The 18445-nt window shown below is 52.3% G+C and overlaps 1 long non-coding RNA gene across 1 annotated transcript; it reads right to left on the bottom strand.

Annotated features, from left to right (window-relative positions):
* Positions 1-2591: 2591 nt before the first annotated feature.
* LOC148139945 (uncharacterized) lies at positions 2592-18344 on the bottom strand. The gene is made up of 2 exons (XR_015753245.1): positions 18215-18344; positions 2592-2950 (listed from the first exon to the last, which is right to left on the bottom strand). It is a non-coding gene; the product is annotated as an uncharacterized LOC148139945 (long non-coding RNA).
* Positions 18345-18445: the final 101 nt, after the last annotated feature.

Below are 18445 nucleotides of genomic sequence, written 5' to 3'. Positions count from 1 at the left end.
GTCTCTTACTCCTACTCTCTATAGCAGACTGCAACTACAAAAAGTAAGCGTTTACTTTCAAAAATACACATTATTCATAAAAATAACTTTACCTACATATACAGTCACTAAAGCAGTTTGGTTCTATATCTAGTCTTTGCACATGGAGAAACAAACATTGGAGTTTGACTCTCCAACAAACAAACCCAAAGGCATTTCCTACTTATGCAAGGTAATATTTTCATGTATTTGAGACATCAGGGGGATCCAATCACTGAACGGACCCCCATGGTATTTTGGACAAAAGGTCTCAGACAGTGGTCTGTCCCACTGAGCCTTGGTGCCAGATGTTCCAAGCTTTAATACATCCAGCAGCATGTAGTCCCAGAACTACAAAAAGTATGTTTTATACAATTTCAGGAATATATTTTATTCATAAAAATATCATAATCACCATACATAGTTAGGAGAGCAGTTCGGCTCTGTACAGTCTTAGTGTATTGAGAACAAACAACTCTCCCCACTCTCTCGACAGGCTCCTGACTCAAAGACATGCAACATAATTATTTGCACAGATCTGAGATCTTTCTGCACTGCATTGTGGTGGTGGCTGTCCCAAGCTTTCGTGTGTCTTTCAGCATGTCGTCCTGGACCTTGGAATGTGCCAGTCTACAACACTCGGTCTCACACAATTGGAAGCCTAATTTGAATTGCCATAGTTATTTGTCATAGTCAGAAACTTTTTCCCCGGGTACAACAGAGTGTTACAAGGGGACATAAATTTAAGGTGAAGGGTGGAAGGTATAGGGGAGATGTCAGGGGTGGGTTCTTTACCCAGAGAGTGGTGGGGGCATGGAATGCGCTGCCTGTGGGAGTGGTAGAGTCAGAATCTTTGGTGACCTTTAAGCGGCAATTGGATAGGTACATGGATGGGTGCTTAAGCTAGGACAAATGTTCGGCACAACATCATGGGCCGAAGGGCCTGTTCTGTGCTGTATTGTTGTATGTTCTATGTTCTATAGTTAGCTCATCCAGTGGCAAATCTTGCCAAGGGTGAGTTTGTGACAGCTTGGGTAACTTATCGAAGACATATCACGGAGCAAAGGCAAGTCAGGCCAAGTGACAGATAACGTAAACCTTTGATAGAATTCCCCATTCCTAAAACTAAACAAAAATGTATTACATTTTAGAGAGTTGCTGCTTCTATCAAATGCCTGTGCAAATTACAGCACAATCGTTATTTTATTCTGGATAGTTGAGCAAAAAAGAAGTAATTGGACATTGAACTGTATTAACACATTCATATGGACGGTGTTCATGGTGTAGTGGGATTTAATTATTACCACATTGCCCTCCATGACTGCCATAACAATTACCAAAGTATAGTTTAAGGTCATCATTGTTCGTGCAGTGTTGGCCAAGTGGGTTCTTGCCTCATCTCACAATGTATTGGTTAGTGGTTTGAAATATACATAACAAGATCCTTACATTTTAACTGCACTTACAGCTACTACTAGAAGAATTCTTACAACATTATGTTATTTCTTGCTTTTTACAGACAATTCCCATGATAGAGTTTTCAACAAAAGAACTTACACAAAATTATGTATGTCCTCTTTGCTTGTCATTTTGCCAAAAAACCAAACTAAACAAATACAGTGGCACGACTGCCTCACTGAGCCAGGGACCCAGGTTTGGTTCCACCCCCCAAGTTCCTGTCTTTGTGCAATTGCAAGTTCTCCATCTGTCTGCTCCGGTTTGCTCCGGTTTCCTCCCACAGTCCAAACATGTGCAGCTTCAGTGGATTGGCCCTGCTAAATTGCTCGGAGTGTCCAGGGATGCATGGTCTAGGTGGATGAGGCAGGGTTATTTGGATAAGGTGGGGTGTGGGTCTGAATGGGATGATCTTCAGAGGGTTGGTGGCGAACTCGATGGGCTGAATGGCTAACTTTGACTCCATAGGGATTCCATAGTCATTGCATAACTATTGAATTGAGGTCATATTAACTGTTCATAAAGTTAACTTACCTAGTTTTTATCTCTTTGAGTTAACTTATTAATGGATAGAGGCCAGAAATACACTGAAACCTTATTGCTGTGACCCTGCTTTTGTACAAGCTACCTGACCAACGTTAATCAGGCTGTATGAGTTTTCCTGATTGTCACGCTCTTTAAGGTAGATTTTTTTCCACTGTCATCTTTCCAGATGGTGAGCTGCAGGATCTGTTTGGTCACACATGCTAGAAGAAGCTCTTGTCTTAAACAAAACAATTATAGCAGGATAGCAGCTATGTTCATCTTATATTCTATGTTCCCTCTAATTTTCTGTGTCACTGTCCAGAGCTTTGAGATCTGCGTGTGGCAGAAACTTCCAGAAGCAGACATTAATGCATCCGCACTCGGATCAGAATGGGTATAACATGCATGGACTCACTTGGCAGCTGCACAGCTTATAGGGATCATTGGTTATAATCATATGACAAAAATTGCGACTATGAGGCACTAAAGGTACTTATCAGCATTAACCTTTTCAGACTCTGACACATTATGCAGCACACACCACTGGATCATTCTCAATAAACCCTAAGTGAATATGCAGGACAGGTATCCAATAATTTTTGCAATGTTTATTTACAACCTGTCATTGGAAGGAGAAGATTCAGTTCTCCAACAGTGACTGAAAGAACCAAGTAGTCTTTCTAAGGAACTTGGCTTTCTGAAACGTCAGAGACTAGTGGTTCTTCAGGGGACACAGACACCAAATTACAAAATCTTGTTTGAGCTGCATTGTTGAAATTCAGAAAGGTGAGATCAAACTTTCTGTTTCTGATGGAAGGGCATGATCCAAGGGCAGTCGGAAGAGGTGTCCATAGCATTGACTATCTCCAGAAACATTCGCACAGGGAGCTAATGCTGAAGAAGGTTCGTTTCTCATCATAAAACGGAGAATACATTGGCAATTCCTGCAAAACTAACGGAAGGAATTAGCAAAATAGAGACAAAAAAAATGGGCAAGCCTGGGGAAATAAATACACAAATAAAAGCTGCTCTCTGGGAGACAGCTGCAGAAAGGACTTGGTCAGGTTGGGAAACCTGTTCCTGGTGCTGCCATGGGCTCCTACACACACACCACACACACCACACACACACCACACACACCACACACACACCACACCACACACCACACACACACACCACACCACACACCACACACACCACACACACCACACACACACACCACACACCACACACACCACACACACACCACACACACACCACACACACCACAGCACACACACCACACCACACACCACACACACACCACACACACACACCACACACACCACACATACCACACACACACCACACACACCACATACACACCATACCACACACACCACACACACCACACACACACCACACACACACCACACACACCACACACACACCACACCACACACCACACACACACCACACACACCACACCACACACCACACACACCACACACACCACACATACACCACACACACACACCACACACACCACACACACCACACATACACCACACACACACCCACACACACCACACACCACACACACACCACACATACCACACACACACCACACACACACCACACACACACACCACACATACCACACGCACACCACACACACACCACACACACACACCACACACACCACAGCACACACACACACCACACACACACCACACACACACACACCACACATACCACACGCACACCACACACACACCACACACACACACCACACACACCACACACACCACACACACACCACACACACCACACACCCCACACATACCACACACACACCACACACACACCCCACACATACCACACACACACCACACACACACCACACACACACCCCACACACACCACACACACACACCACACACACCACACATACCACACACACACCACACACGCACCACACACACCATACACACACCACACACATCACACATACCACACGTACACCACACACACACACCACACACACATACCACACACACACCACACACACCACACATACCACACATACCACACACACCACACCACACATACCATACACCACACACACACCACACCACACACACCACACACACACCATACACACCACACACACACGACACACACACCACATCACACACACCACACACCACACACACACCACACGCACACCACACCACACACACACCATACACACACCCCACACACACACACACGCAACACACCACACACAAGCACCACAGACACACACCACATACACACCACACATGCCACCCACACCACAAATACTCAGTCACATACACATCACACACGTGCAACACACCCACCACACATACAGCATATACACCACACACACACCACACACACCACATACTCCACACACACACACCACACACACCACATACTCCACACACACCATATACACCACACACACACCACACATACCACACACACCACACACATCACATACAAAGCACACACACACACCACACATGCCAGACATGCCACACACCACACACACACATATCACACACACCACACATCACATACACACCACACACATCACCCACACATGCACCACACACACATCACACGCACCATACACACACCACACACACTGCACACACCACACACATCACCCACACACACACCAAACACACCACACACACACCAGACACCACGCATCACATACACACCACACACACACCACACACACCAAACACACCACACACACACCAGACACCATGCATCACATACACACCACACACACACCACACACACCAAACACACCACACACACACCAGACACATCACACATGTCACACACACCACACACACACCACACACATCACACATGTCACACACACCACACATCACACACACCACACATACCGCACACATCACACACATCACACACAAAAACACATCACACACACCACACACACACCACATTTCACACACCACACACCACATTCCACACACCATACACATCACACACACACATACACACACACACACCACTCACACAACACTCCCACCACATACATACAGACACACACCACGCACACAGACGCACACACCCACACACAACACACCCTTCACACATACCACATACACCACACACACCACAACACCACCCACACACAACACACCCACCACACCCACCACACACACCCACACACACAACACATCCACCACACACACCACACGCACCACATACACCACACACACCACGCACACATACCACACACACACCACACATCACACACACCACACACACATCACACACACCACACACACACCAAACACACACCACACACATCACACACACCACCAACCCATCACATACACCACACACACACCACAAACACATCACACACCCACCATGCACAACACACACAACATACACACACCACAAACATCACACACAACACACACACCACACACACACCACCACATACACACCACATACATCATACACACCACACACATCACACACACCACAAACACCACACACGCACCACACACACACCACACACACACATGCAATGCACACACCACACACAAACACACACACACACACGCACCACAGACACACACCACATACACACCACATACACCACACACACCACAAATACTCAGTCACATACACATCACACACACGCAACACACCCACCACACACACCACACACACAGCACATCACCACACACACCACATACATCACACACACCACACATACCACACACACCACATACACACACCACACACACCACATACTCCACACACACCACATACACCACACACATACACCAACTACACCACACACACGCACCACACACACACACATACACACACACCACATACACTCAGTCACACACACATCACACACACACCCACACACACAACACACCCACCACACACACAGACACATACACCGACACCCATAACACACCCACCACACACATACACACACCACATACACCACCTACACCACACACACGCACCATACACACACACCACATACACTCAGTCACACACACACCCACACACGCAACACACCCACCACACATACCACACACACAGACACACACACCGTACACACAGCACACCCACCACACACACCACACACATCACACACATCACACACACCACACACACATCACACACCACACACACACCGCATACACACATCACACACACCAGACACACAGACACACACACCCACATACACAGCACACACATACACACACCACATACACTCAGTCACACACACATCACACACACAACCACACACACAACACACACCACACACACTCAGTCATACACACATCACATACACATCCACACACACAACACACAGACACGACACATACTCACACACACCACATCCACCACACACCCACAACACACACACATACACACACCACATATACTCAGTCACACACACATCACACACACACCCACACATGCAACACACCCACCACACACACGCACGCACACAGACACACACACCCATACACAACACACCCACCACACACACACACATCACACACCCACCACACACACCACACACACATCCACACACAACACACCCACCACACACACACCACACACAGATATACACACCCACACACACAACACACCCACCACACACAACACACCCACCACACACACACAGCACACACACATACACACACACAGCACACACACATACACACACCATATACACTCAGTCACACACACATCACACACACACCCACACATGCAACACACCCACCACACACACACCACGCACACAGACACACACACCCACACACAACACACCCACCACACACACACCCACACATCACACACCCACCACACACACACCACACACACATCCACACACAACACACCCACCACACACACACACACACGGACACACACATCCACACTCACAACACACCCACCACACACACAGACACACACACCACACACACAGGCACACACACCCACACCGACAACACACACCACATACACTAATCACACCCACATCACACACACACAACACACCCACCACATACACACCACACAGACACCCACACACACTGCACACCCATCATACAAACCACACAGACACCCACAATACATCCACTACACACACACACCACACACACACACACACACTACATACACATACAGACACCACATACACTCTGTCACGCACACATCACACATACACACACACACACACACACACCCATCACATCCACCACACACACACCATGCACACAGGCACACCCACCCACACACAGCACACCCACCACACCCACCCACACACACAACACAACCACCACATACACACACCACACACACACCGCACACAACACACCCACCACACACACTGACACACACACCCACACACACAACACACACATACACACACCACATACACTCAGTCACACACACATCACACACTCACACACACACACAACACACTCACCACATACACAGGCACACACACCCACACAACACACACATACACACACCACATACACTCAGTCACACACACATCACACACACACAACACACACCACACACACTCAGTCACACACACATCACATACACACACACAACACACAGACAACACACATACCCACACACACCACATCCACCACACACCCACAACACACACACATATACACACCACATACACGCAGTCACACACACATCACACACACACCCACACATGCAACACACCCACCACACACACACCACGCACACAGACACACACACCCACACACATCACACCCACCACATACACACCCACACATCACACACCCACCACACACACACCACACACACATCCACACACAACACACCCACCACACACACACCACACACAGATACCCACGCCCACACACACAACACACCCACCACACACAACACACCCACCACACACACACAGCACACACACATACACACACCACATACACTCAGTCACACACACATCACACACACACCCACACATGCAACACACCCACCACACACACACCATGCACACAGACACACACACCCACACACAACACACCCACCACACACACACCCACACATCACACACCCACCACACACACATCCACACACAACACACCCACCACACACACACCATACACAGACACACACACCCACACACACAACACACCCACCACACACAACACACCCACCACACACGCACAGCACACATAGACACACGCATCCACCACACACACAGACACACACACACCACACACACAGACACACACACCCACACCGACAACACACACACCACATACACTAATCACACCCACATCACACACACACAACACACCCACCACATACACACCACACATACCCACACACACCGCACACCCATCATACAAACCACACAGACACCCACAACACACCCACTACACACACACCCACCACACACACATACACACACCACATACACTCTGTCACGCACACATCACACACACACATACACACACCCATCACATCCACCACACACACACCACGCACACAGGCACACACACCCACACACATAGCACACCCAAACACACACAACACAACCACCACATACACACACCACACACACACCGCACACAACACACCCACCACACACACAGACACACACATCCACACACACAACACGCACATACACACACCACATACACTCAGTCACACACACATCACACACACACACAACACACCCACCACACACACAACACACTCACCACATACACAGACACACACACCCACACAACACACACATACACACACCACATACACTCAGTCACACACACATCAGACACAACAACACACACACCACACACACCACATACTCCACACACATTCACACCCACAACACACCCACCACACACACACCACAGACACACACCCACACAACACATCCACCACACACAACACACCCACCACACACACAGACACACACATCCACACTCACAACTCACCCACCACACACACTCAACACAACACACACTCACCACATACATCACACACACACCACACACACACACACCCACAACACACCCACCACACACACATACACACACACAACACACACACACCCACACACACAACTCACCCACCACACACACAACACAACACAACACACACCACACACACACACACACACACAACACACCCAACACACACACCCACACACACAACACATCCACCACACACACACACACCACACACAGACACCACACCCACACCGACAATACACCCACCACACACACACATACTACATACACTAAGTCACACACACATCACACACACACACCCACATCCACCACACACACAGACACACACACCCACACACACCACGCACACAGACACACACATCACATACACACCACACCCACCACACACACACACCACACGCACACACCATACCCACCACACACACCACATGCACCACATACACACCACACCCACCACACACACACCAGACCCACACAAACCCACCACACACACACACTCCACATACACCGCATACACACATCACACACACCACACACACACACAACACACACAACATACACATACCACACACATCACACACAACACACACACCAAACACACAACACACCACACACACCACCACATACACACCACATACATCATACACACCACACACATCACACACACCACAAACACCACAAACACACCACACACACACACACGCAACACACCACACACACGCACCACAGACACACAGCACAAATATCACACACAACACACACAACACACACCACCACATACACACCACATACATCATACACACCACACACATCTCACACACACCACACACACGCACCACACACAGACCACACACACACATGCAATGCACACACCACACACACACAAACACGCAACACACCACACACACGCACCACAGACACACACCACATACACACCACATACACCACACACACCACAAATACTCAGTCACATACACATCACACACACGCAACACACCCACCACACACACCACACACCCACCACACACACAGCACACACACCACAAACATCACACACACCACACACACACCACACGTACCACACACACCACACACACCACATACTCCACACACACCACATACACCACACACATACACCACCTACACCACACACACACCACACACCCACCACACACGTACACACACACCACATACACTCAGTCACACACACATCACACACACACCCACACACACAACACACCCACCACACACACAGACACATACACCGACAGCGATAACACACCCACCACACACACACATACACACACCACATACACTCAGTCACACACACATCACACACACACCCACACACACAACACACCCACCATACATACCACACACACACAGACACACACACCGTCACACACAGCACACCCACCACGCACACAGATGCACACACCCACACACAACACACACACCACACACATCACACGCACCACACACACATACCGCACTCCACATACACACCACACACATCACACCCACCACACACACATACACACACCACATACACTCTGTCACACACACATCACACACACACCCATCACATCCACCACACACACCACGCACACAGGCACACACACCCACACACACAGCACACCCACCACACCCACCGAGACACACAACACAACCACCACATACACACACCACACACACCGCACACAACATACCCACCACACACACAGAGACACACACACCCACACACAACACACACATACAAACACCACATACACTCAGTCACACACACATCACACACACACACAACACACCCACCACACACACAACACACCCACCACATACACAGACACACACACCCACACAACACACACATACCCACACCGCATACACTCAGTCACACACACCACACACACACCCACACCCACAACACACCCACCACGCACACACCACGCACAGACACACACCCACACAACACATCCACCACACACAACACACCCACCACACACGCAGCTCACACAGACACACATCCACACTCGCAACTCACCCACCACACACACCCAACACAACACACACACACACCACATACACCACACACACATCCACACACACAACACACTTACTACACACACACCACACACACACACACACCCACAACACACCCACCACACACACATACACACACCACATACACTCTGTCACACACACATCACGCACACACACCCACACCCATCACATCCACCACACACACACCACACACACAGACACACACGCCCACACACACAGCACACCCACCACACCCACACACCACACACACACACCCACCACACACACACACCCACACACACCATATACACCACACACACACACACACACACAACACACCCACCACACACACACCCACACACACAACACACCCACCACACACACACCACACACCACACACAGATACCACACACACACCGACAATACACCCACCACACACACACATACACACACTACATACACTAAGTCACACACACATCACACACACACACCCACACCCATCACATCCACCACACACACCTACACACACCACATACACACCACACCCACCCACACACACACCCACACACAACATATACACACCACACCCACCACACACACACACTACACCCCCAACCCACAGACACACCACACCCACCACAGACACACCACACCCACCATGCACACACACCACACGCACACACCACATCGACCACACACGCACCACATACACACCTCACCCACCACACACACCACACCCACACACACCACTCGCACACACACCATACCCACCAGACACACACCACATGCACCACATACACACCACACCCACCATACACACACCACACCCACACACACCCACCACACACACACACCACACACACCACATACACACCACACACACCCACACACACACCCACACACAACATATACACACCACACCCACCACACACACACACCACACCCCCAACCCACAGACACACCACACCCACCACAGACACACCACACCCACCACGCACACACACCACACGCACACACCACACCGACCACACACGCACCACATACACACCACACCCACCACACACACCACACCCACACACACCCACCACACACACACACCGCACACACCACATACACACCACACACACCACACATACCCCAACACAACACACCCACCACACACACCGCACACATACCCCTCAGAATCAGTAACCGAGCTGCGAATACACATCACCTTTACCCAGTTGGCAACAATTCAACATTTTCCTCCATCTCCCAACTTGCAGCTTTAAAAATTAGTTTTAAAAATATTCCAGTTCTGAAACAACAAGTTTGATAGAAAACCAGTAGTAAGCTACCCAAGACCACTGCTGTTTATTCTTGCTGACTGTAATTCTTCCCTGATTCAACTATTCAACTTGTTTTTAAAGTTCCTTTCCATTCCTCATCCCATGCTCCCACTCTCTCATTCAGCACGTCACCTGCTCCCACATTTGGCAACCAATAGCTGGCTCCAATCTGAGTCACTGTTTCCACCATCTGTACTGCCTGTCTTCAGCCTGCATCAGCCCATTACCACTGACCTACCCAACATAACCCGGCTAGTATTTATCTCTGTGCCTGTACACTGCCAGCTCATTCCCAACCTTCACACATTACCTTCTTCATATTCCCAAACTGAAGTTTCCTGTCCAAACGTATCAACTTGAAAGAAAGGTTTTGCAGAACAGAAAGTGTGAAAACAGCAAAGGAGTCAATAAACAGAAGCTGAATTGCAAGATTGCCAGACCCAAGCAACAGCCCCATCTTCTACACTCGAGCTCCCAAAGAGTTTCACTTTCCTGACACCTAGCTCCATCTTTCCTTTGCAGAGTTAGTTTTCCCAATCTCCTCCTTTACCACAAATCCTGGCTGCCTTCACCTGTCATTTCCACCCATTCTCCGGCCCCTATTTCTCCCAATTCTGAATCATCCCAGCCCTCCTGTCCATTCCTTCCCATCCTGCCCTTCCTCTCCTGTCCCATTCTACCTCCCACATTGCCCCATTCCACACATTCCTTTTGGAACATTGCCACCAATATTACACCTCAACCCTCATCCTGCCTCGCACACACACCATACCCACCAGACACACACCACATGCACCACATACACACCACACCCACCATACACACACCACACCCACACACACCCACCACACACACACACACCACACACACCACACACACCACATACACACCACACACACCCACACACACACCCACACACAACATATACACACCACACCCACCACACACACACACCACACCCCCAACCCACAGACACACCACAAACCCCCTCCCCATACTATTCCTCACCAATTCTCTCCTCATTTGGATTCCCCTCACTCTCTCTTGTCCATCCTCTCATTAGCCCTCACATCCTCTATCTGCCAGCCTCATACTCTCACTCATCCATCCTTTCCACATTGCCTCGCCTATCCACTAAACATTTGCATCCCCTACTCTCCCTCAGCCATCATCTAAACCTTCCCACCTCCCCCCACTCCCCCCCTCCCATCCTCTCCTCGTGTCCCCTACCACCCTCCTCCTCTCCCATCCTCTCCACGTGTTCGCTACCCCACTCCCCCTCACCAATCCTCTCCTCGTGTCCCCAACCCCCCTCCCATCCTCTCCTCGTGTCCCCTACCACCCACCTCCTCTCCCATCCTCTCCTCGTGAGCCCTACCCCACTCCCCCTCTCCCATCCTCTCCTCGTGTCCCCTACCCCACTCCCCCTCTCCCATTCTCTCCTCGTGTCCCCTACCCCACTCCCCCTCACTCATCCTCTCCTCGTGTCCCCTACCCCACCCACCCTCTCCCATCCTCTCCTCGTGTCCCCTACCCCACTCCCCCTCACCCATCCTCTCCTCGTGTCCCCTACCCCACTCCCCCTCTCCCATCCTCTCCTCGTGTCCCCTACCCCACTCCCCCTCTCCCATCCTCTCCTCATGTCCCCTACCCCACTCCCCCTCACCCATCCTCTCCTCGTGTCCCCTACCCCACTCCCCCCTCCCATCCTCTTCTCATGTCCCCTACCCCACTCCCCCTCTCCCATCCTCTCCTCATGCCCCCTACCCCACCCACCCTCTCCCATCCTCTCCTCGTGTCCCCTACCCCACTCCCTCTCTCCCATCCTCGCCTCGTGTCCCCTACCCCACTCCCCCTCTCCCATCCTCTCCTCGTGTCCCCTACCCCACTCCCCCTCTCCCATCCTCTCCTCATGTCCCCTACCCCACTCCCCCTCACCCATCCTCTCCTCGTGTCCCCTACCCCACTCCCCCCTCCCATCCTCTTCTCATGTCCCCTATCCCACTCCCCCTCTCCCATCCTCTCCTCATGTCCCCTACCCCACCCACCCTCTCCCATCCTCTCCTCGTGTCCCCTAACCCACTCCCCCTCACCCATCCTCTCCTCGTGTCCCCTACCACCCTCCTCCTCTCCCATCCTCTCCTCGTGTTCCCTACCCCACTCCCCCTCACCAATCCTCTCCTCGTGTCCCCAACCCCCCTCCCATCCTCTCCTCGTGTCCCCTACCCCACTCCCCCTCTCCCATTCTCTCCTCGTGTCCCCTACCCCACTCCCCCTCACCCATCCTCTCCTCGTGTCCCCTACCCCACTCCCCCTCTCCCATCCTCTCCTCGTGTCCCCTATCCCACTCCCCCTCTCCCATCCTCTCCTCATGTCCCCTACCCCACTCCCCCTCACCCATCCTCTCCTCGTGTCCCCTACCCCACTCCCCCCTCCCATCCTCTTCTCATGTCCCCTATCCCACTCCCTCTCTCCCATCCTCTCCTCATGCCCCCTACCCCACCCACCCTCTCCCATCCTCTCCTCGTGTCCCCTACCCCACTCCCCCTCACCCATCCTCTCCTCATGTCCCCTACCACCCTCCTCCTCTCCCATCCTCTCCTCGTGTTCCCTACCCCACTCCCCCTCACCAATCCTCTCCTCGTGTCCCCAGCCTCCCTCCCATCCTCTCCTCGTGTCCCCTACCCCACTCCCCCTCTCCCATCCTCTCCTCGTGTCCCCTACCCCACTCCCCCTCTCCCATTCTCTCCTCGTGTCCCCTACCCCACTCCCCCTCACCCATCCTCTCCTCGTGTCCCCTACCCCACTCCCCCTCTCCCATCCTCTCCTCGTGTCCCCTATCCCACTCCCCCTCTCCCATCCTCTCCTTGTGTCCCCTACCCCACTCCCCCTCTCCCATCCTCTCCTCGTGTCCCCTACCCCACTCCCTCTCTCCCATCCTCTCCTCGTGTCCCCTACCCCACTCCCTCTCTCCCATCCTCTCCTCGTGTCCCCTACCCCACTCCCCCTCTCCCATCCTCTCCTCGTGTCCCCTACCCCACTCCCCCTCTCCCATCCTCTCCTCATGTCCCCTACCCCACTCCCCCTCACCCATCCTCTCCTCGTGTCCCCTACCCCACTCCCCCCTCCCATCCTCTTCTCATGTCCCCTACCCCACTCCCCCTCTCCCATCCTCTCCTCATGCCCTCTACCCCACCCCCCTCTCTCATCCTCTCCTCGTGTCCCCTACCCCACTCCCCCTCACCCATCCTCCCCTCATGTCCCCTACCCCACTCCCCCTCACCCATCCTCTCCTCATGTTCCCTACCCCACTCCCCCTCTCCCATCCTCTCCTCGTGTCCCCTACCCCACTCCCCCTCACCCATTCTCTCCTCGTGTCCCCTACCCCACCCACCCTCTCCCATCCTCTCCTCGTGTCCCCTACCCCACTCCCCCTCACCCATCCTCTCCTCATGTCCCCTACCCCACTCCCCCTCTCCCATCCTCTCCTCGTGTCCCCTATCCCACTCCCCCTCTCCCATCCTCTCCTCGTGTCCCTTACCCCACTCCCCCTCTCCCATCCTCTCCTCATGTCCCCTACCACACTCCCCCTCTCCCATCCTCTCCTCATGTCCCCTACCCCACTCCCCCTCACCCATTCTCTCCTCGTGTCCCCTACCCCACTCCCCCTCTCCCATCCTCTTCTCATGTCCCCTACCCCACTCCCCCTCTCCCATCCTCTCTTCATGTCCCCTACCCCACCCCCCTCTCCCATCCTCTCCTCGTGTCCCCTACCCCAGTCCCACTCACCCATCCTCTCCTCGTGTCCCCTACCCCACTCCCCCTCACCCATCCTCTCCTCATGTCCCCTACCCCACTCCCCCTCTCTCATCCTCTCCTCGTGTCCCCTACCACCCTCCTCCTCTCCCATCCTCTCCTCGTGTCCCCTACCCCATTCCCCCTCTCCCATCCTCTCCTCATGTCCCCTACCCCACTCCCCCTCTCCCATCCTCTCCTCATGTCCCCTACCCCACTCCCCCTCACCATCCTCTCCTCGTGTCCCCTACCCCACTCCCCCTCTCCCATCCTCTCCTCGTGTCCCCTACCCCACTCCCCCTCTCCCATCCTCTCCTCGTGTCCCCTACCCCACTCCCCCTCTCCCATCCTCTCCTCGTGTCCCCTACCCCACTCCCCCTCTCCCATCCTCTCCTCGTGTCCCCTACCCCACTCCCCCTCTCCCATCCTCTCCTCGTGTCCCCTACCCCACTCCCCCTCTCCCATCCTCTCCTCGTGTCCCCTACCCCACCCACCCTCTCCCATCCTCTCCTCGTGTCCCCTACCCCACTCCCCCTCACCCATCCTCTCCTCATGTCCCCTACCCCACTCCCCCTCTCCCATCCTCTCCTCGTGTCCCCTATCCCACTCCCCCTCTCCCATCCTCTCCTCGTGTCCCCTACCCCACTCCCCCTCTCCCATCCTCTCCTCGAGTCCCCTACCACACTCCCCCTCTCCCATCCTCTCCTCATGTCCCCTACCCCACTCCCCCTCACCCATTCTCTCCTCGTGTCCCCTACCCCACTCCCCCTCTCCCATCCTCTTCTCATGTCCCCTACCCCACTCCCCCTCTCCCATCCTCTCTTCATGTCCCCTACCCCACCCCCCTCTCCCATCCTCTCCTCGTGTCCCCTACCCCAGTCCCACTCACCCATCCTCTCCTCGTGTCCCCTACCCCACTCCCCCTCACCCATCCTCTCCTCATGTCCCCTACCCCACTCCCCCTCTCTCATCCTCTCCTCGTGTCCCCTACCACCCTCCTCCTCTCCCATCCTCTCCTCGTGTCCCCTACCCCATTCCCCCTCTCCCATCCTCTCCTCATGTCCCCTACCCCACTCCCCCTCTCCCATCCTCTCCTCATGTCCCCTACCCCACTCCCCCTCTCCCATCCTCTCCTCGTGTCCCCTACCCCACTCCCCCTCTCCCATCCTCTCCTCGTGTCCCCTACCCCACTCCCCCTCTCCCATCGTCTCCTCATTCCCCCTTCCCATACTCTCCCCCTCCTCATCCCCCCCGCATTGTCTCCAGTTTCCTCCTTCCCACACTCTCCCTCACTATCTCCACATTGCCCTCATCTCTGTCTCCTCATTCTCTCCCCTCACTCTCTCTCTCTCTCCCTCATTCTCTCTCTCTCTCCCTTCTATTCCTCATTCCCTCCTTCTCTCCCCCCTGTCCCCCCTCATGTCCTCACATTCCCCTTTCTGGGTCTGGGACACTAGCTGTGTGCCAGGCTGGCTCTGCCTCTGTTTGGTGCCACCATTTCTCTCGGATGGTTTGCTGGGATCCTCTGGAAGGCCCTTCTTCCATTTGTAGTTTCTTCCCCCCACCAATGTAGATTCTACAACTTCCAATCCAAGAGCATTTCTTGCTATCATACGTCTTCCATCCCATACTAACCAAGCTGCCCCACTACCCATTCCTTCCTGCCCATTCTTTTAAATAGTCACCCCCTCCCGGTGAATATTTGTAACTGTGTATTTGCAATGGCATAAGTTCATACTGATAAATGTTTCTTTGCCCTGTACATTAATTATTTTGTTCTGAATACAACGTGCTTTCACGTAAACAGTTTGTAATCTGGTCTTTCGATCATTTTCTCCCTCTCACCCTGTTTTTTGCTGCAGTTTTTCTACATTTGTACCGTCTGTCCCTTCCTGTCCCAGCAACAAACCACCCATCCTGCCTTCACTATTATAATTACATTATTAATTCATTACTTCAGATTCCCTACTCTTCACATTTTACTGTACTTACTATTTTTAATTTCAAGAAGTTCATCTTTGATTTAACCAGCTACTTTTAAGAAAATAGAGAAGAGAAAGGACACCTTCCTTTCATTTTGAAGCTGAGGAATATTCCCCAATCTTCCTCATCAATCGGCTGCCTTCCCTGAGCTTCAATCCTGTGAGGTTTGTAATGTTAATCTGTCTCTAGTCTCACTGTGGGTTGGCATCTCAATCCCTGCCTTTTATCCTCTCCCACTCA

This window comes from Chiloscyllium plagiosum, unplaced genomic scaffold, assembly GCF_037043375.1.
Source record: "Chiloscyllium plagiosum isolate Xiang-an unplaced genomic scaffold, Cpla_swu_hap1 HiC_scaffold_36, whole genome shotgun sequence".
Lineage (NCBI taxonomy): Eukaryota > Metazoa > Chordata > Chondrichthyes > Orectolobiformes > Hemiscylliidae > Chiloscyllium > Chiloscyllium plagiosum.
The sequence above is the reverse complement of the archived record's forward strand: the minus strand, read 5'-3'. Positions and strand labels throughout refer to the sequence as shown.